Source organism: Pseudophryne corroboree, chromosome 4 (assembly GCF_028390025.1).
Source record: "Pseudophryne corroboree isolate aPseCor3 chromosome 4, aPseCor3.hap2, whole genome shotgun sequence".
NCBI classification, from domain to species: Eukaryota; Metazoa; Chordata; class Amphibia; order Anura; family Myobatrachidae; genus Pseudophryne; species Pseudophryne corroboree.
This window is the reverse complement of record NC_086447.1, coordinates 805604811-805626200: the sequence shown is the minus strand read 5'-3', so window position 1 is coordinate 805626200 and position 21390 is coordinate 805604811.

The following is a 21390-nucleotide window of genomic DNA, read 5'->3' as shown; positions in this document are numbered from 1 at the left end:
AAACGGGGGGACAGGGTGGGACGGCGCAGTTGCATGAAATCTGACCATGCCAGTTAAGGGGTTAAACCAGATAAGTGATCCGAGCCGAATTTATTATCTCCTGTACCTGCTCTCACCTTTTAATATCTATACTTTTGGGTGCTTGTATTCTCTATTTCTTGCATTTTATTTTATGTGTATACCCAACACTGTTTCCTGTGGAAAAAGTGAAGCAGCACTGTGAATACTTTCCGGATGCACTATATAATATATATATTGTAAGGACAGAAGCTACGGCACTAGGGTACAATCCGTAGTACTGAATCACGTTGAGCGTATATGCACCTGAAGTCAATAGAAACACTCCTCATACATTGGGGTAAATTTACTAAGATGGGAGTTCTATTTAAGATGGGATGCTGCCCATAGCAACCAATCAGATTCCAGGTATTATCTTCTAGATGGTGCTAGATAAATGAGAAGTAGACTCTGACTGGTTGCTATGGGCAACATCCCAACTTAAATAGTACTCCCATCTTAGTAAATTTACCCCAATGTATGAGGAGTGTTTCTATTGACTTCAGGTGCATATACGCTCAACGTGATTCAGTACTATGGATTGTACCCTAGTGCCGTAGCTTCTGTCCTTACTATATATATATATATATATATATATATATATATAGTGCATCTGGAAAGTATTCACAGTGCTGCTTCACTTTTTCCACATTTTGTTATGTTACAGCCTTATTCCACAATGGATACATTTATTTTTTCCCTCAAAATTCTACACACAATACCCCATAATGACAATGTAAAAAAAGTTGTTAATTTATTTATTTATTAAAAAAAACCCTAAGAAATCACATGTACATAAGTATTCACAGCCTTTTCCATTAGTCTCAAAATTGAGCTCAGGTGCATCCTGTTTCCACTGATCATCCTTGAGATGTTCCTACAGCTTAATTGGAGCCCACCTGTTGTAATTCAGGTGACTGGACATGATTTGGAAAAGCACACACCTGTCTATATAAGGTCCCACACTTGAAAGTGCATGTCTGAGCCCAAACCAAGCATGAAGTCAAAAGAATTGTATGTAGACCTCCGAAACAGGATTGTCTCGAGGCCCAAATCTGGGGAAGGGTACAGAAAAATATTGCTGCTTTGAAGGTCCCAATGAGCACAGTAGCCTCCATTATCCGTAAATGGAAGAAGTTCGGAACCAACAGGACTATTCCTAGAGCTGGTCAGCAGTCTAAACTGAGCGACCGGTCAGGGAGGTGACCAAGAACCCGATGGTCACTCTGTCAGAGCTATGGCATTCCTCTGTGGAGAGAGGAAAACCTTCCAGAAGGACAACCATCTTTGCAGCAATCCACCAATCAAGCCTGTATGGTAGAGTGGCCAGACGGATGCCACTCCTTAGTAAAAAGCACATGGTAACCTGCCTGGAGTTTGACAAAATGCACCTGGAGGACTCTCAGATCATGAGAAAATAGAATTTTAATTACCTACTGGTAAATCCTTTTCTCATAGTCCGTAAAGGTTACTTGGGATCCATTTAGTACCATGGAGTATAGATGGGTCCACTAGGAGCCATGGGCACTTTAAGAATTGAATAGTGTGGGCTGGCTCCTCCCTCTATGCCCCTCCTACCAGACTCAGTCTAGGAAACTGTGCCCGAGGGGACAGACATACTTTGAGAGAAGGATATAAAAGGATAGTGGTGAGATTCCAAAACAGCACACACAAACAAGAGGAAAGCCATGCTAACCAAACTTTGAACAGGAACAGCTGAACCAAACAACAATACTTAACCAAGTAACCGTGCAGGACGAACGAAGCACTGGGCGAACTACGAGAAAAGGATTTACCGGTAGGTAATAAAAAAACCATTTTCTCTTACGTCCTAGAGGATACTGGGGATCCATTTAGTATCATGGGGAAGTATCAAAGCTCCCAAACCGGGTGGGAGAGTGCTGAGGGTCTTGCAGAACTGATTGACCAAACTGAAGGTCCTCAGAGGCCAAGGAATCGAACTTAGAGAACTTTGCAAACGTGTTCGAACCTGACCAAGTAGCTGCTCGGCAGAGCTGTAAGGCCGAGACACCACGGGCAGACACCCAAGAAGAATCCACTGACCTAGTCGAGTGGGCCTGTATAGATTTTGGAATTGGCAATCCTGCCGTGGAATAAGCATGCATGATAGTGAGCCTGATCTAGCGTGCAATTGATTGCTTTGAAGTGGGACACATAATCTTATTGGGATCGTAAAGAACAAACAGCAAGTCCGATTTCCTTTGACGAGTTGTTCTCATCACATACACATTCAAAGCCCTCACAACATCCAAAGACTTTGAAGTAACAGAGGTGTCGGTAACAACCGGAACCACAATTGGTTGGTTGATGTGTAACGCAGACACCACCTTAGGAAGAAATTGCTGGCGAGTCCTAAGTACAGCTCTGTCCTCATGGAAGATTAAATAGGGGCTCTTGTGAGACAACGCCCCCAGCTCCAACACACGTCTTGCTGAAGCCAAGGCCAACAGTGTGACGGGTTTCCACGTAAGATATTATATGTCTACCTCCTGTAACGGTTCAAACCAGCCCGATTGGAGGAACTGCAGCACCAAATTGAGATCCCAAGGTGCCGTGGGAGGCACAAAGGGAGGCTGGATGTGCAGAACCCCTTTCAAGAACGTCTGGACCTCAGGAAGAGACGCCAATTGTTTCTGGGGAAAAAATGGACAAGACCGAAATCTGGACTGTTATGGAGCCCAGACGTAGGCCCACATCCACACCCAACTGCAGAAAAAGTAGGAAACGTTGCAGATGAAATTCCACTGTAGGATATTTTCTGCTCTCACACCAAGAGACGTAATTCTTCCAAATACGGTGGTAATGTTTAGACGTAATGTTTAGACGTCTTTGAATGGCATCCTGTAAGGTTATACTTGCCTCTTGTGAAACTGGTAAGACTGATTTGTAGAATCTGTGAGGTGGAAGCTCCTAAAACTCTAGTCTGTAGCCCTGGGAAATAAGATCTATGACCCAGGGATTCTGGCATGATGTTGTCCAGATGTGACTGGAAATTTTTAGTCGGGCTCCCACCTGCCAGTCTTCCAGGCCACGTGGTCCACCGTCATGTAGAAGGCTCTGAGGAAGCAGAACTGGAGCTCTGTTCCTGTGAACCGGCAGTTGCTGGTTTGCGTGGTTTACCTCTAGCGCCTCCGTTGGCAGTAGAAGATCCTCTGACTTTGCCCTTAAACCTGGCAGTACGAAAGGACCATAGGGTAAGTCCTGAGTAGGTCTTCCTGGTTGGGGAGCTCAGAAGGAAGATATGTGGACTTATCCGCAGTAGCTATTTGTCCAGTTCATCTCCAAATAAGGCCTCTCCTGTGAAGGGTTGGCCTTCCACACCTTTCCTGGAGTCCGCATCCACAGTCCACTGGCGTAACCATAAGCCCCTGCGTGCTGACATTGACATGGCAGTAGTGCGTGCATTAAGCAAACCTACTTCTTTTATGGCTTCCACCATAAAGTTCGCAGAGTCCTGTATATGTTGCAGGAGTAATACAATCTCCCCCCTAGATAAGGAATCCAACCCTTCAATAAGGTTACCTGACCATTTAGCAATGGCTTTAGTAATCTACGCACATGCTATAGTGGGTCTCTGAGCCACCCCAGCAGCTGTGTACAAGGATTTAAGTGTAGTTTCAATCTTACGCTCAGCTGTGTCTTTCAGGGAGGCTGCACTAGGGATGGGTAACACAATCTTACGTGACAACCTGGACACAGATGCATCCACTATCGGTGGACTTTCCCATTTTTTCCTATCCTCAGGAGGAAAAGGAAAAGATGATAGTAACCTTTTAGTGATTTTAAATTTCTTATCAGGATTAACCCATGGTTCTTCAAACAGGGTATTCAACTCCTTTGACACAGGAAAACTGACTGAGGACTTCTTTTTTACATTAAAATAAGATTCCTCACACTCCTCTGTCACCTTATCAGGAATTTGTAGCACTTCTATAATAGCTTCTATAAGAGCATGTATTCCCTGTGACAGAGCAGCGTCCCCCCTTCTGAATCCACCTCCCCCATGTCTGACCCCTCAGCGTCAGAGCCAGACTGCAGGATATGGGCCAGAGTTTGTTTTTTATGGACAAATGGCAAGGGACTGAGATGCTTGTTTGGGGACTGAGTCTCTGTTCATAATCTCATCCACAGACTGTCTTAAGTATTGCGTCTCTTTCTCATTGCGGGACAATTTATTAAAGCTATTGGAAATCATTCCTTTGAAGGAATCCAGCCATGCTGGTTCAGCCTCGCTAGCCTGAGAAGGTGCACTACACTGAGTACATAGTAGAGAGCTCCCTGGGGAAGAGGAACACTCTGCCATACATGCCACACACTCTTTGCCTGACATATTGTAAATGTGACAGCACACACACACACACACACACACACACACACACACACACAGGAAAGGTTAAAAATAGGATTTTAATTACCTACCGGTAAATCCTTTTCTCGGAGTCCGTAGAGGATGCTGGGGTCCACATGGGGGGTATAGACGTGTCCCTGGGGAGCCATGGGCACTTTAAGAGTTTAATAGTGTGGGCTGGCTCCTCCCTCTATGTCCCTTCTACCAGACTGAGTCTAGAAACTGTGCCCGAGGAGACGGACATACTTCGAGAGAAGGAAATACACAGATAGTGGTGAGAATCACACCAGCTCACACATAACAGAAATCCAAGCTAACCAGCTTAAAACAAGTCAGTAACAGCTGAACAACAGTACTTAACCAAGTAACAACGCAGTACGTAACTAAGTAACAATTGCAGGAAAACGAAGCGCTGGGCGGGCGTCCAGCATCCTCTACGAACTACAAGAAAATGATTTACCGGTAGGTAATTAAAATCCTATTTTCTCTTACGTCCTAGAGGATGCTGGGGTCCACATTAGTACCATGGGGACGTACCAAAGCTCCCAGTACGGGAGGGAGAGCGCGGAGGCTCCTGCAGAACCGATTAACCAAACTTCAGGTCCTTAGAGGCCAAAGTATCGAACTTGTAGAACTTAGCAAACATGTTCGATCCTGACCAAGTAGCCGCTTGGCAAAGTTGTAAAGCTGAGACACCCCGAGCAACCGCCCAGGAAGAAGCCACTTTACGAGTAGAGTGGGCCTTAACAGATTTTGGACACGGCAAGCCTGCCGTAGAATAAGCATGCTGGATAGTAGCAGGCCACCCAACTTTGTTGGGGTCATTAAGGACAGAGCTACCGACTTTCTGTGACAAGAAGTTCTCTTCACATAAATCTTCAACGCCCTTACAACATCCAAGGATTTTGAAGTAATTGAGGAGTCAGTAGCCACTGGCACCACAATAGGTTGGTTGATATGAAAAGCCGATACAACTTTCGGAAGAAATTGCTGACGCATCCTGAGCTCAGCTCTGTCTTCATGGAAAATCAAGTAGGGGCTCTTGCAGGACAATGCCTACAATTTCCGACACACGTCTAGCAGATGCTAATGCCAATAGTGTGACCACATTCCAAGTAAGGAATATGAGAGGGTATGCAAAGTATCGGTGCCCTTTGTGTACGCTTTTGGCGCCAAAAAAAAATTACACAGATTTTTAAATAGCTTTTTGCCTGTTTACCTATGGGTTCTATCAGTAACCTCTGCAGACCAGACAGAGCAGACGCAATCTAACAGCACACAAATAGGGTTTTTAGAACATCCACTAACCAGGAAAAGGTTACGTAGGATAACTTTCCACCGTTTGCTGATAGATTAAGTCTGTTATGACCTGCTAGTCTGTTAGCATGTGAAATCCGGATCGAGCCCCCAATTGTAAACGTTGATTTACATACAGGTCTAAAAGCAACACTTTAAAAAGACATTAAATACACTTTAAATGGAGCCGCTGCGGCCGCTGTAATTAATCCTTAGCCTATGTACTTTTTACACCATTAGCGTACAAAGCCCTGTACCATGTACGTACTTTGCGTACAAACGCCGCGCTGGCCGTACAAAGTACACGCAATGCGTACACACCCAAAGATTCTCCGTGAGCACTTAGCAGCTACACGTGTGACTGAAATACACTTATAACCTTAGCAGGGAAAAGAGACACGAAACCAGTTTGTATTTAAGATGCTGGGTTTCAACACACCAACATATAATTGCTGAAAGGGGGGTTACAATAAACAACAATACAATACAATAGAAAAATGGCTACAGTCAATGGTACATACGTTTTTGGTTTCGCCGGCGCTTCCCGGCCAGTCCTCAGTCATCAAGGGAGATGACCTTCAGACTCTGTGTGAGACCAGGCATGCAGCTGGCTTTTTTATACAATAGTCCAAAACCTAACACAATGGAAACTGTAATATCTTTGTCCATTGGACACAGGGATGGTCATTTACAGTACAGGAGAGGTCATAGGTCGGTTTGAATAGGTGGGCGATGTCTGTTCCAGGTGCACTTGCAGATGGTCTCCTCTGGGTTCCCGCCGCATACCAAGTGTACTGTAAATACAGTTAATATTTATATTTTGCTCCTGCGCATAACTATTCGCAGGAGCGTGCGATCTTCTGCAAACCAACACCGGAATATTGCCCTTAATATATCCTACAGCTGGGTACCAAACACCACCTTATAACCTAGTTCTGTCTCCTCCTATCCTGTAAAGGTGAATCCCTTTGTTCTTATACCATTTAAACTAGTGTAACTTGCTGGTGTGGTGCAGGGAGACTATGTGTACATTATGAACACATTAAATATGTAATGTGTTTTGATGGCTTTTCCATGCGATTACAAACACTACCGTAATTACTCATACCACGCGCTAATACGCAGGACCGCGGGAGTGACCATACGCAAATTGCGAATATGTGCACGCACGGCAGAGCAAGTATGCGCACGGAGGCCATCTGTGTGTAGTTTGTACATGATGTGTGTACTGCAATATTTTTCGACTTCGACACTTCCCTATTTGAATAATGAAGTGCTTTGCAACTGCCACTGCAAGGACATTAAGGAACAGAGCATTGTGTCCTCCCCTTTCCGCGACTTGGTATTGCCGGCACCATGTATTCTTTATAGCCTTGGCTGGGTGGGCGGCCTTAACTCTCCTCCTTTTAATCCCTTTGTGGGTGTAATTTTGAAAAATCCCTTCTTAGTGAGTACCTACGTCACAAAAGCAAGCTACTGTCCAAATATCAAGTTCCTAGTCCTTATGGTTAAGGAGATTTTGTGATGAGTGGTATTTGCTATACAGTATATATATATATATATATATATATATATATATATATATATATGTAAGAAATAGAGAATACAAGCGCCCAAAAGTGTAGATATTGTGATATTGATGAAGTCCAGACACTGACGGAGGAAACACGTTGGGACGCTTTGCAGATATCTCCTTTATGGACATATAAGCTTTATATATTTTTTAATCTTGTATGTGTGTTTTTCAGCCATTCCTATGTCATTTTTTATATATATTAAATCTATGTATTTAAAAACTTTGCACTGTTAAGGCTGATAATTGATTCTAATTGGGAACAAGCAATTCCAGACAGTGATATATGACATGTTTATGAATGGTACACACTATGTTTGCTATTTTCTCTTTTATTTACATGTATTAAGATCCAAATGATGGTTGTCTGATCAATACCACTTAACTGACGATTTTTCCCTTCAAAAGCATTAACAACATTGTTTTTTAACATTTATTTTATTTAATAAAGTTGAAAAAGTATTTTTGTTAAATATTAACCATTATATTATGCACATCTGCAGAACGGATCTCCTCGTCAAAAACGGGGGGACAGGGTGGGACGGCGCAGTTGCATGAAATCTGACCATGCCAGTTAAGGGGTTAAACCAGATAAGTGACCCGAGCCGAATTTATTATCTCCTGTACCTGCTCTCACCTTTTAATATCTATACTTTTGGGTGCTTGTATTCTCTATTTCTTGCATTTTATTTTATGTGTATACCCAACACTGTTTCCTGTGGAAAAAGTGAAGCAGCACTGTGAATACTTTCCGGATGCACTATATAATATATATATATTGTAAGGACAGAAGCTACGGCACTAGGGTACAATCCGTATTACTGAATCACGTCAAGCGTATATGCACCTGAAGTCAATAGTCAAATGAAGTCAAAATGACTGGTTGCTATGGGCAACATCCCATCTTAAATAGTACTCCCATCTTAGTAAATTTACCCCAATGTATGAGGAGTGTTTCTATTGACTTCAGGTGCATATACGCTCGACGTGATTCAGTACTATGGATTGTACCCTAGTGCCGTAGCTTCTGTCCTTACTATATATATATATATATATATATAGTGCATCTGGAAAGTATTCACAGTGCTGCTTCACTTTTTCCACATTTTGTTATGTTACAGCCTTATTCCACAATGGATACATTTATTTTTTCCCTCAAAATTCTACAAACAATACCCCATAATGACAATGTAAAAAAAGTTGTTAATTTATTTATTTATAAAAAAAAAAAACACATGTACATAAGTATTCACAGCCTTTTCCATTAGTCTCAAAATTGAGCTCAGGTGCATCCTGTTTCCACTGATCATCCTTGAGATGTTCCTACAGCTTAATTGGAGCCCACCTGTTGTAATTCAGGTGACTGGACATGATTTGGAAAAGCACACACCTGTCTATATAAGGTCCCACACTTGAAAGTGCATGTCTGAGCCCAAACCAAGCATGAAGTCAAAAGAATTGTATGTAGACCTCCGAAACAGGATTGTCTCGAGGCCCAAATCTGGGGAAGGGTACAGAAAAATATTGCTGCTTTGAAGGTCCCAATGAGCACAGTAGCCTCCATTATCCGTAAATGGAAGAAGTTCGGAACCAACAGGACTATTCCTAGAGCTGGTCAGCAGTCTAAACTGAGCGACCGGTCAGGGAGGTGACCAAGAACCCGATGGTCACTCTGTCAGAGCTATGGCATTCCTCTGTGGAGAGAGGAAAACCTTCCAGAAGGACAACCATCTTTGCAGCAATCCACCAATCAAGCCTGTATGGTAGAGTGGCCAGACGGATGCCACTCCTTAGTAAAAAGCACATGGTAGCCCGCCTGGAGTTTGACAAAATGCACCTGGAGGACTCTCAGATCATGAGAAAATAGAATTTTAATTACCTACTGGTAAATCCTTTTCTCGTAGTCCGTAGAGGTTACTTGGGATCCATTTAGTACCATGGAGTATAGATGGGTCCACTAGGAGCCATGGGCACTTTAAGAATTGAATAGTGTGGGCTGGCTCCTCCCTCTATGCCCCTCCTACCAGACTCAGTCTAGGAAACTGTGCCCGAGGGGACAGACATACTTTGAGAGAAGGATATAAAAGGATAGTGGTGAGATTCCAAAACAGCACACACAAACAAGAGGAAAGCCATGCTAACCAAACTTTGAACAGGAACAGCTGAACCAAACAACAATACTTAACCAAGTAACAGTGCAGGACGAACGAAGCACTGGGCGAACTACGAGAAAAGGATTTACCGGTAGGTAATAAAAAAACCATTTTCTCTTACATCCTAGAGGATACTGGGGATCCATTTAGTATCATGGGGAAGTATCAAAGCTCCCAAACCGGGTGGGAGAGTGCTGTGGGTCTTGCAGAACTGATTGACCAAACTGAAGGTCCTCAGAGGCCAAGGAATCGAACTTAGAGAACTTTGCAAACGTGTTCGAACCTGACCAAGTAGCTGCTCGGCAGAGCTGTAAGGCCGAGACACCACGGGCAGACACCCAAGAAGAATCCACTGACCTAGTCGAGTGGGCCTGTACAGATTTTGGAATTGGCAATCCTGCCGTGGAATAAGCATGCATGATAGTGAGCCTGATCTAGCGTGCAATTGATTGCTTTGAAGTGGGACACATAATCTTATTGGGATCGTAAAGAACAAACAGCAAGTCCGATTTCCTTTGACGAGTTGTTCTCTTCACATACACATTCAAAGCCCTCACAACATCCAAAGACTTTGAAGTAACAGAGGTGTCGGTAACAACCGGAACCACAATTGGTTGGTTGATGTGAAACGCAGACACCACCTTAGGAAGAAATTGCTGGCGAGTCCTAAGTTCAGCTCTGTCCTCATGGAAGATTAAATAGGGGCTCTTGTGAGACAACGCCCCCAGCTCCAACACACGTCTTGCTGAAGCCAAGGCCAACAGTGTGACGGGTTTCCACGTAAGATATTATATGTCTACCTCCTGTAACGGTTCAAACCAGCCCGATTGGAGGAACTGCAGCACCAAATTGAGATCCCAAGGTGCCGTGGGAGGCACAAAGGGAGGCTGGATGTGCAGAACCCCTTTCAAGAACGTCTGGACCTCAGGAAGAGACGCCAATTGTTTCTGGAAAAAAAATGGACAAGACCGAAATCTGGACTCTTATGGAGCCCAGACGTAGGCCCACATCCACACCCAACTGCAGAAAAAGCAGGAAACGTTGCAGATGAAATTCCACTGTAGGATATTTTCTGCTCTCACACCAAGAGACGTAATTCTTCCAAATACGGTGGTAATGTTTAGACGTAATGTTTAGACATCTTTGAATGGCATCCTGTAAGGTTATACTTGCCTCTTGTGAAACTGGTAAGACTGATTTGTAGAATCTGTGAGGTGGAAGCTCCTAAAACTCTAGTCTGTAGCCCTGGGAAATAAGATCTATCACCCAGGGATTCTGGCATGATGTTGTCCAGATGTGACTGGAAATTTTTAGTCGGGCTCCCACCTGCCAGTCTTCCAGGCCACGTGGTCCACCGGCATGCAGAAGGCTCTGAGGAAGCAGAACTGGAGCTCTGTTCCTGTGAACCGGCAGTTGCTGGTTTGCGTGGTTTACCTCTAGCGCCTCCGTTGGCTGTAGAAGATCCTCTGACTTTGCCCTTAAACCTGGCAGTACGAAAGGACCGTAGGGTAAGTCCTGAGTAGGCCTTCCTGGTTGGGGGAGCTCAGTAGGAAGATATGTGGACTTATCCGCAGTAGCTATTTGTCCAGTTCATCTCCAAATAAGGCCTCTCCTGTGAAGGGTTGGCCTTCCACACCTTTCCTGGAGTCCGCATCCGCAGTCCACTGGCGTAACCATAAGCCCCTGCGTGCTGACATTGACATGGCTGTAGTGCGTGCATTAAGCAAACCTACTTCTTTTATGGCTTCCACCATAAAGTTCGCAGAGTCCTGTATATGTTGCAGGAGTAATACAATCTCCCCCCTAGATAAGGAATCCAACCCTTCAATAAGGTTACCTGACCATTTAGCAATGGCTTTAGTAATCTATGCACATGTTATAGTGGGTCTCTGAGCCACCCCAGCAGCTGTGTACAAGGATTTAAGTGTAGTTTCAATCTTACGATCAGCTGTGTCTTTCAGGGAGGCTGCACTAGGGATGGGTAACACAATCTTACGTGACAACCTGGACACAGATGCATCCACTATCGGTGGACTTTCCCATTTTTTCCTATCCTCAGGAGGAAAAGGAAAAGATGATAGTAACCTTTTAGTGATTTTAAATTTCTTATCAGGATTAACCCATGGTTCTTCAAACAGGGTATTCAACTCCTTTGACACAGGAAAACTGACTGAGGACTTCTTTTTTACATTAAAATAAGATTCCTCACACTCCTCTGTCACCTTATCAGGAATTTGTAGCACTTCTATAATAGCTTCTATAAGAGCATTTATTCCCTGTGACAGAGCAGCGTCCCCCCTTCTGAATCCACCTCCCCCATGTCTGACCCCTCAGCGTCAGAGCCAGACTGCAGGATATGGGCCAGAGTTTGTTTTTTATGGACAAATGGCAAGGGACTGAGATGCTTGTTTGGGGACTGAGTCTCTGTTCATAATCTCATCCACAGACTAAGTATTGCGTCTCTTTCTCATTGCGGGACAATTTATTAAAGCTATTGGAAATCATTCCTTTGAAGGAATCCAGCCATGCTGGTTCAGCCTCGCTAGCCTGAGAAGGTGCACTACACTGAGTACATAGTAGAGAGCTCCCTGGGGAAGAGGAACACTCTGCCGTACATGCCACACACTCTTTGCCTGACATATTGTAAATGTGACAGCACACACACACACACACACACACACACACACACAGGAAAGGTTAAAAATAGGATTTTAATTACCTACCGGTAAATCCTTTTCTCGGAGTCCGTAGAGGATGCTGGGGTCCACATGGGGGGTATAGACGTGTCCCTGGGGAGCCATGGGCACTTTAAGAGTTTAATAGTGTGGGCTGGCTCCTCCCTCTATGTCCCTTCTACCAGACTGAGTCTAGAAACTGTGCCCGAGGAGACGGACATACTTCGAGAGAAGGAAATACACAGATAGTGGTGAGAATCACACCAGCTCACACATAACAGAAATCCAAGCTAACCAGCTTAAAACAAGTCAGTAACAGCTGAACAACAGTACTTAACCAAGTAACAACGCAGTACCTAACTAAGTAACAATTGCAGGAAATCGAAGCGCTGGGCGGGCGTCCAGCATCCTCTACGGACTACAAGAAAAGGATTTACCGGTAGGTAATTAAAATCCTATTTTCTCTTACGTCCTAGAGGATGCTGCCGTAGAATAAGCATGCTGGATAGTAGCAGGCCACCCAACTTTGTTGGGGTCATAAAGGACAGAGCTACCGACTTTCTGTGACAAGAAGTTCTCTTCACATAAATCTTCAACGCCCTTACAACATCCAAGGATTTTGAAGTAATTGAGGAGTCAGTAGCCACTGGCACCACAATAGGTTGGTTGATATGAAAAGCCGATACAACTTTCGGAAGAAATTGCTGACGCATCCTGAGCTCAGCTCTGTCTTCATGGAAAATCAAGTAGGGGCTCTTGCAAGACAATGCCTACAATTTCCGACACACGTCTAGCAGATGCTAATGCCAATAGTGTGACCACATTCCAAGTAAGGAACTTGACATCAACCTCCTGTAAAGGTTCGAACCAATCCAACTGCAGGAACTGCAGCACCACATTAAGATCCCAAGGTGCCATAGGAGGCACAAAGGGAGGCTGGATGTGCAGAACCCCTTTCAAGAAAGTCTTAACCTCAGGGAGGGCAGCCAATTGTTTCTGGAAAAAAATGTACAAGGCCGAAATCTGGACTTTTATGGAGCCCAACCTCAGGCCCACATCCACACCTGCTTGCAGAAAGAGGAGAAACCACCCTAGTTGAAACTCCACCATAGGAAACTTCTTGGATTCACACCAAGACACGTACTTTTCCCAAATTTGATGGTAATGTTTAGACGTTACTCCTTTCCTAGCCTGTATCAAGGTAGGGATAACCTTTTTCGGAATGCCCTTCCAAGCTAAGATCTGGCGTTCAACCTCCATGCCATCAAATGTAGCCATGGTAAGTCTTGATAAGCGAATGGCCCACATTGCAGAAGGTCCTCTGGAAAAGGAAGAGGCCTCGGATCTTCCAACAGTACCTCCAGAAGATCCGCATACCAAGCCCATCTTGGCCAGTCCGGAGCAATGAGGATCGACAGAACTCTTGTTCTTTTTATTAGTTTGAGAATCCTTGGGCTGAGTGGAAGTGGAGGAAACACATACACTGACTTGAACACCCACAGAGTTACCAGGGCGTCCAAAGCCACTGCCTGTGGGTCCCTTGACCTGGTACAGTACCTCTGAAGCTTCTTGTTGAGGTGGGAGGCTATCATGTCTATTTGAAGTACGCCCCACCTCTGCGAACACCTCTGGGTGGAGGCCCCACTCTCCTGGATGGTGATTGTGTCTGCTGAGGAAGTCCGCTTCCCAGTTGTCCACTCCCGGAATGAAGATTGCTGACAGCGCCACCGCGTGCTTTTCCGCCCAGAGGATGATTCTTGTTACCTCTGACATTGCAGCTCTGCTCTTCGTTCCTCCTTGTTGGTTTATGTAAGCCACTGTCGTTACATTGTCCGACTGAACCTGAATGGACTGATCTTTTAGAAGATGTGCCGCTTGTAGAAGACTGTTGTACACGGCCCTCAGTTCCAGAATGTTTATCGGAAGGATGGATTCCAGACTTGACGACCGTCATTGGAAGTTTTCCCCTTGGGTGACTGCTCCCCAACCTCTTGAGACTTGCATCTGTGGTTAGGAGGATCCAATTCTGAATCCCGAAACTGTGGCCCTCTAGTACGTGAGAAGTTTGCAGCCACCAGAGGAGCGATATTCTGGCTTTCGGTGACAGACGTAACCTCTGGTGCATGTGAAGATGAGATCCCGACCATTTGTCCAGGAGATCCAGTTGGAAAGACTGTGCATGAAATCTTCCGTACTGTAGAGCCTCGTAGGAGGCAACCATCTTTCCCAGAAGGCGAATGCACTGATGAACCGATACCCGGGCAGGCTCCAGGACATCCCGGACCATTGCTTGTATCACCAGCGCTTTCTCCTCCGGCAGAAACACCCTCTGTACTTCCATGTTGAGGATCATCCCCAGGAAGGACAATCTCCGAGTCGGCTCCAAATGCGACTTTGGAAGATTCAGGATCCACCCATGATCCTGGAGTAGTTGAGTTGAGAGAGCAATGCTCTGTAACAGATTCTCCCTGGAAGACACTTTTATCAGCAGAACATCTAGATAAGGAATTATGTTCACCCCCTGCTTGCGGAGGAGTAGCATCATCTCCACCATGACCTTGATGAACACCCTCGGTGCAGTGGAGAGGCCAAACAGCAGTGCCTGGAACTGATAGTGACAGTCCAGCAGCGCAAATCTGAGATAAGCCTGGTGAGGCGGCCAGATCGGAATGTGAAGGTACGCATCCTTGATATCCAAGGATACTAGAAATTCCCCCTCCTCCAGACCTGAGATCACCGCTTTCAGAGACTCCATCTTGAATTTGAATTCCCTCAAATAAGGCTTCAACGACTTTAGATTCAATATTGGCCTGACAGAACCATCCGGTTTCTGTACCACAAACAGGTTTGAGTAATAACCCTTGTTTGTTAAGTGATGTGGAACTGGAACAATAACATTTGACTTTAGCAATTTTTGAATGGCTTCCTGTAGGATAGCACTTTCTGTCAGCAAAACTGGTAAGCCTGATTTGAAGAATCTGTGAGGTGGGAGTTCTTGAAACTCCAGTCTGTACCCCTTGGTAACAATATCCTGTTCCCAGGAGTCTAGGCCTGATGACGCCCAGACATGATTGAAATTTTTAATCTTGCTCCCACCTGCCCGATCTCCAGGCTGGGAGGTCCACCATCATGCCGAGGATTTTGAGGAAGCAGTACCAGGTTTCTGTTCCTGTGAACCTGCTGGTGCAGTTTTTCTGGATTTTCCCCGACCTCCTCTAAAGAAAGTGGAAGGGGGTTTGGACTTTTTAACTTTCGCGGTCCGAAAGGACTGCATGGTAGACGCGTGATAAGATTTCCTAGTAGGTGGTGTAGCTGAGGGAAGGAATGTTGACTTACCTACAGCTGCCGTGGAGATCCACACATCTAACGCTTCCGCAAACGGAGCATGACCTGTGAAGGGTAGGTTCTCCACACTCTTCTTGGATTCCGCATCCGCAGACCATTGGCGCATCCAGAGTCCCCTGCATGCCGAGACAGCCATGGAAGTAGCCCTCGCATTGAGATGGCCTCCACCATGAAACCTGCAGAGTCCAGTATGTGACGTAAGAACAATTCAAACGCACAAGCAATAGTAGGCCAGCTACGCCAGTAGCTGTGTATAATGATTTGAGGGTAGTCTCAATCTTACGGTCAGCCGGCTCTTTTAAAGCGGTGGACCCTGGGACAGGTAAGACCACTTTTTTAGACAACCTAGACACACAAGCGTCTACTACAGGCAGGATTTCCCACTTTTTCCTATCCTCTTCAGGGAAAGGAAAAGCTATGAGAACCCTTTTTGGGATATGGAATTTTTTCTCTGTGTTTTCCGAGGATTTTTCAAACAATGCGTTTAATTCCTTAGACGCAGGGAATGTAATAGAGGATTTCTTAGTATCAGTAAAGTAAGTCTCATCTGCAGACTCAGGTACCTTATCAGTAATGTGTAAAATGTCCCTAATAGCCTCAATCATAAGTTGCACCCCTTTAGCAAGGGATGCATCTCCCCCCTGCATCTCCCGATCCCCTGTATCAGAGTCGGTATCCGTGTCAACTTGCATTATTTGGGCAAATGCACGCTTCTTAGGGTAATTAATTGAACTAGTCTTTGAAGAGGTAGTGGGAGTTGAATACGACAAAACCTCAACAGACTTTTTCAAAACCTGTGTTTCACTCTCATTTTGAGCTATCCGAGATGAAATCTGGCATATCATTCCCCTAATAGAATCCACCCATGGGGGTTCGGATTCAGAAAGCGGAGACAGTATATTACAGTCCTGAGTACAAGGAGTAGACTCTTCAGGTGAAGATACACAATCTGCAGCACAGGATACAGAGTTCTTAGACATGTTTATGTGAGCTATACAAACACACACACACACACACACGAAAATGCAGACAGTTTCCCCCAGAGTACCTTCAGAGAGAGACAGAGTATAAGGAGCCAGACACATAGCGCCCCAGTAGGCAGTTTATACAGTAAACAGCTGGCGCTACCTGAATAACCATAATAGATTAAACAGTTAATATCTCACCCCCCCCCCCCCATCTATAACACCCTGGTACCACAGAGGTATGCTGGAGTTATGTGGAGGGCAGCGCTCCCTGTCAGCGTCTCTTCAGTGTGATCTGCAGGGAGAAAATGGCGCTGGTGAGTGCTGGATCCGCTCTGGGGAAGAAGCTCCGCCCCACTGTAATGGCGCGTCTTCCCGCACTTAGAGATTATACTGGCCTGAGGTAATTTCTGTAGCAATCAGTGGGTTAGACCTTGTAAGCTATACATGACCAATGTAGGGTTTTGCGCTGGCCCAGGGTGCCCCTCACAGTGCTGCACTACAAGTACCGCTGAGCCCTCCGGAGCGCAGCCTGTCAGAGCTGCGCTCCTACCCTTGTGCCGCCATCTTCCGCCCGTGACCCACTTAGCGAGGCACCAGCATCATACTCACCACTCCATCTTCTGGCTCTGTTAGGGGGTGGCGGCCGTGCTGCGGGAATGAGCGGTCGCCTCGTGGGCTTGCTATCAGCACCATCAGGAGCTCAGTGTCCTGTCAGCGGAGATAGAGAACTATTAACCTCTAGGGTTGGTTCCTACTCCCCCCTAAGTCTCACGAAGCAGGGAGGTTATTGCCAGCAACCTCCCTGTACCTAACTCTTTTAAAAAATAATAAAACTAGAAAAACTCCTAAGAGCTCCCCTAGCTGTGACCAGCTCCACCGGGCACATTTTCTAAACTGAGTCTGGTAGGAGGGGCATAGAGGGAGGAGCCAGCCCACACTATTAAACTCTTTAAGTGCCCATGGCTCCCAAGGCACCCGTCTATACCCCCCATGGTACTAATGTGGACCCCTGCACCCTCTAGGACGTAAGAGAAAGGAGAATTCCAAACAATGGGGGTAATTCAGAACTGATTGCAGCAGCAAATTTGTTAGCTAATGGGCAAAACCATGAGCACTGCGGGGGCAGATATAACATGTGCAGAGAGAGTTAGATTTGGGTGGGTTATTTTGTTTCTGTGCAGGGTAAATACTGGCTGCTTTTTTTTTACACTGCAATTTAGATTTTAGTTTGAACACACCCCACCCAAATCTAAATCTCTCTGCACATGTTATATCTGCCCCCCCTGCAGTGCACGTGGGTTTGCCCATTAGCTAACAAATTCGCTGCTGCGATCAGATCTGAATTAGGTCCGATGGTGGTCATTCCGAATTGATCGCAGACAGCAACTTTTTGCTGCTGGTGCGATCAACTAATCCACGCCTATGGGGGAGTGTATTTTAGCTTAGCAGGGCTGCGTTCGCTTGTGCAGCCCTGCTTAGCTAAAAAAGTTTTGTGCTGTTGTAGAGTAAGGCTGGATCTACTTACCCTGTGCGACGGATCCAGCGACGTTCCTCCCGGCTTTGACGTCAGACATCCGCCCTCCGTTTGCCTGGACACGCCTGCATTTGGACGACCACTCCTCAAAAACGGCATCCAACGGTGAGTATCCACCCCGGAACGCCTCTCCGCTGTCAATCTTCTTGCGATCGGTGTTGCGTCTTCTTTTTTCGCTGTGCGCGCCGTTGCCCGGCGATGTCCATCGCTGGGCAACGACGCGCGCATGCGCACGACGCACATGCGCAGTTCCAACCCATTCGCACCGCAGCGAAGAACCGCTGCATGCGAACGGGTTGGAATAACCTCCAATATCAGATGATGTACTCCCTGAGGACCCAAGTCCCCAGTTAAAGCTCCCGTCTCCTGCTCAAATTGGAAGAAGAGAGGTCCTAAAATAACAGAATGGTAAAGCCTTCATAAATCGGGTTCGAGTGCTACCTCGCTGCTTGCAGGATGGATTATTTAGAAGTACAGAATGGAGGTAAAGAGCCCAGATCTACCTGTGAAATAACAGGAAGTGCTTCCAATGGGAAGTCCCTGCAAGGGACAGATTTCACTGGGGGGGGGGGGGGGGGGGGGGGCATAGGTAAAATCTGCAACTGACTGCCTAACATATGCTATTTACAATATACACTACAAAATAAGATTTTACTTACCGATAAATCTGTTTCTCGTAGTCCGTAGTGGATGCTGGGGACTCCGTCAGGACCATGGGGTATAGCGGCTCCGCAGGAGACAGGGCACAAAAATAAAGCTTTAGGATCAGGTGGTGTGCACTGGCTCCTCCCCCTATGACCCTCCTCCAAGCCTCAGTTAGGATACTGTGCCCGGACGAGCGTACACAATAAGGAAGGATAATGAATCCCGGGTAAGACTCATACCAGCCACACCAATCACACCGTACAACTTGTGATCTGAACCCAGTTAACAGTATGACAAACGTAGGAGCCTCTGAACAGACGGCTCACAACAATAACAACCCAATTTTTTTGTAACAATAACTATGTACAAGTATTGCAGACAATCCGCACTTGGGATGGGCGCCCAGCATCCACTACGGACTACGAGAAATAGATTTATCGGTAAGTAAAATCTTATTTTCTCTGACGTCCTAAGTGGATGCTGGGGACTCCGTCAGGACCATGGGGATTATACCAAAGCTCCCAAACGGGCGGGAGAGTGCGGATGACTCTGCAGCACCGAATGAGAGAACTCCAGGTCCTCTTTAGCCAGGGTATCAAATTTGTAGAATTTTACAAACGTGTTCTCCCCCGACCACGTAGCTGCTCGGCAGAGTTGTAATGCCGAGACCCCCCGGGCAGCCGCCCAGGATGAGCCCACTTTCCTTGTGGAATGGGCCTTGACAGATTTTGGTTGTGGCAAGCCTGCCACAGAATGTGCAAGTTGAATTGTGCTACAAATCCAACGAGCAATCGTCTGCTTAGAAGCAGGAGCACCCAGCTTGTTGGGTGCATACAATATAAACAGCGAGTCAGACTTTCTGACTCCAGCCGTTCTTGAAATATATATTTTCAATGCCCGGACCACGTCCAACAACTTGGAATCCTCCAAATCGTTAGTAGCCGCAGGCACCACAATAGGCTGGTTCAGGTGAAACGCTGACACCACCTTAGGCAGAAAATGAGGACGCGTCCGCAGTTCTGCCCTGTCCGAATGGAAAATCAGATATGGGCTTTTATAGGATAAAGCCGCCAATTCTGACACTCTCCTGGCTGAAGCCAGGGCCAGTAGCATGGTTACTTTCCATGTAAGATATTTCAAATCCGCCGATTTGAGTGGCTCAAACCAATGGGATTTGAGAAAATCCAAAACTACATTAAGGTCCCACGGAGCCACTGGGGGCACAACCGGGGGCTGTATATGTAGTACTCCTTTTACAAAAGTCTGGACTTCAGGAACTGAAGCCAATTCTTTCTGGAAGAAAATCGACAGGGCCGAAATTTGAACCTTAATGGACCCCAATTTGAGGCCCATAGACAATCCTGTTTGCAGGAAATGTAGGAATCGACCCAATTGAAATTCCTCCGTGGGGGCCTTCCTGGCCTCACACCACGCAACATATTTTCTCCAAATGCGGTGATAATGTTGTGCAGTCACCTCCTTCCTGGCTTTTACCAGTGTAGGAATGACCTCTTCCGGAATGCCTTTTTCCCTTAGAATTCGGCGTTCAACCGCCACGCCGTCAAACGCATCCGCGGTAAGTCTTGGAATAGACACGGTCCCTGCTGAAGCAGGTCCCGTCTTAGAGGTAGAGGCCACGGATCCTCCGTGAGCATCTCTTGAAGTTCCGGGTACCAAGTTCTTCTTGGCCAATCCGGAGCCACGAGTATCGTTCTTACTCCCCTTTGCCGTATAATTCTCAGTACTTTTGGTATGAGAGGCAGAGGAGGGAACACATACACTGACTGGAACACCCACGGTGTGACCAGAGCGTCCACAGCTATTGCCTGAGGGTCTCTTGACCTGGCGCAATACCTGTCCAGTTTTTTTTCTGGCAGATATGGACATCGCATTTACTCTCGATGCCAGAGTGCAAATATCCCTCTGAGCATCTCGCATATAAAGAAAAGCATCCTTTAATTGCTCTATAGTCAATAAAATACTGTCCCTATCCAGGGTATCAATATTTTCAGTCAGGGAATCCGACCAGACCACCCCAGCACTGCACATCCAGGCTGAGGCGATGGCTGGTCGCAGTATAACACCAGTATGTGTGTATATACTTTTTAGGGTAGTTTCCAGCCTCCTATCAGCTGGATCCTTGAGGGCGGCCGTATCAGGAGACGGTAACGCCACTTGTTTTGATAAGCGTGTGAGCGCCTTATCCACCCTAGGGGGTGTTTCCCAGCGCGCCCTAACCTCTGGCGGGAAAGGGTATAATGCCAATTATTTTTTTTTGAAATTAGCACTTTTCTATCTGGGTTAACCCACGCTTCATCACATACATCATTCAATTCCTCTGATTCAGGAAAAACTACAGGTAGTTTTTTTACCCCCCACATAATACCCCTTTTTGTGGTACTTGCAGTATCAGAGATATGCAAAGCCTCCTTCATTGCCGTGATCATATAACGTGTGGCCCTACTTGAAAATACGTTTGTTTCTTCACCGTCGACACTAGATTCAGTGTCCGTGTCTGGGTCTGTGTCGACCGACTGAGGTAAAGGGCGTTTTACAGCCCCTGACGGTGTCTGAGACGCCTGGGCAGGTACCAACTGGTTTTCCGGCCGTCTCATGTCGTCAACTGATTTTTGTAATGTGCTGACATTATCACGTAATTCCATAAACAAAGCCATCCATTCCGGTGTCGACTCCCTGGGGGGTGACATCACCATTATCGGCAATTGCTCTGCCTCCACACCAACATCGTCCTCATACATGTCGACACACACGTAC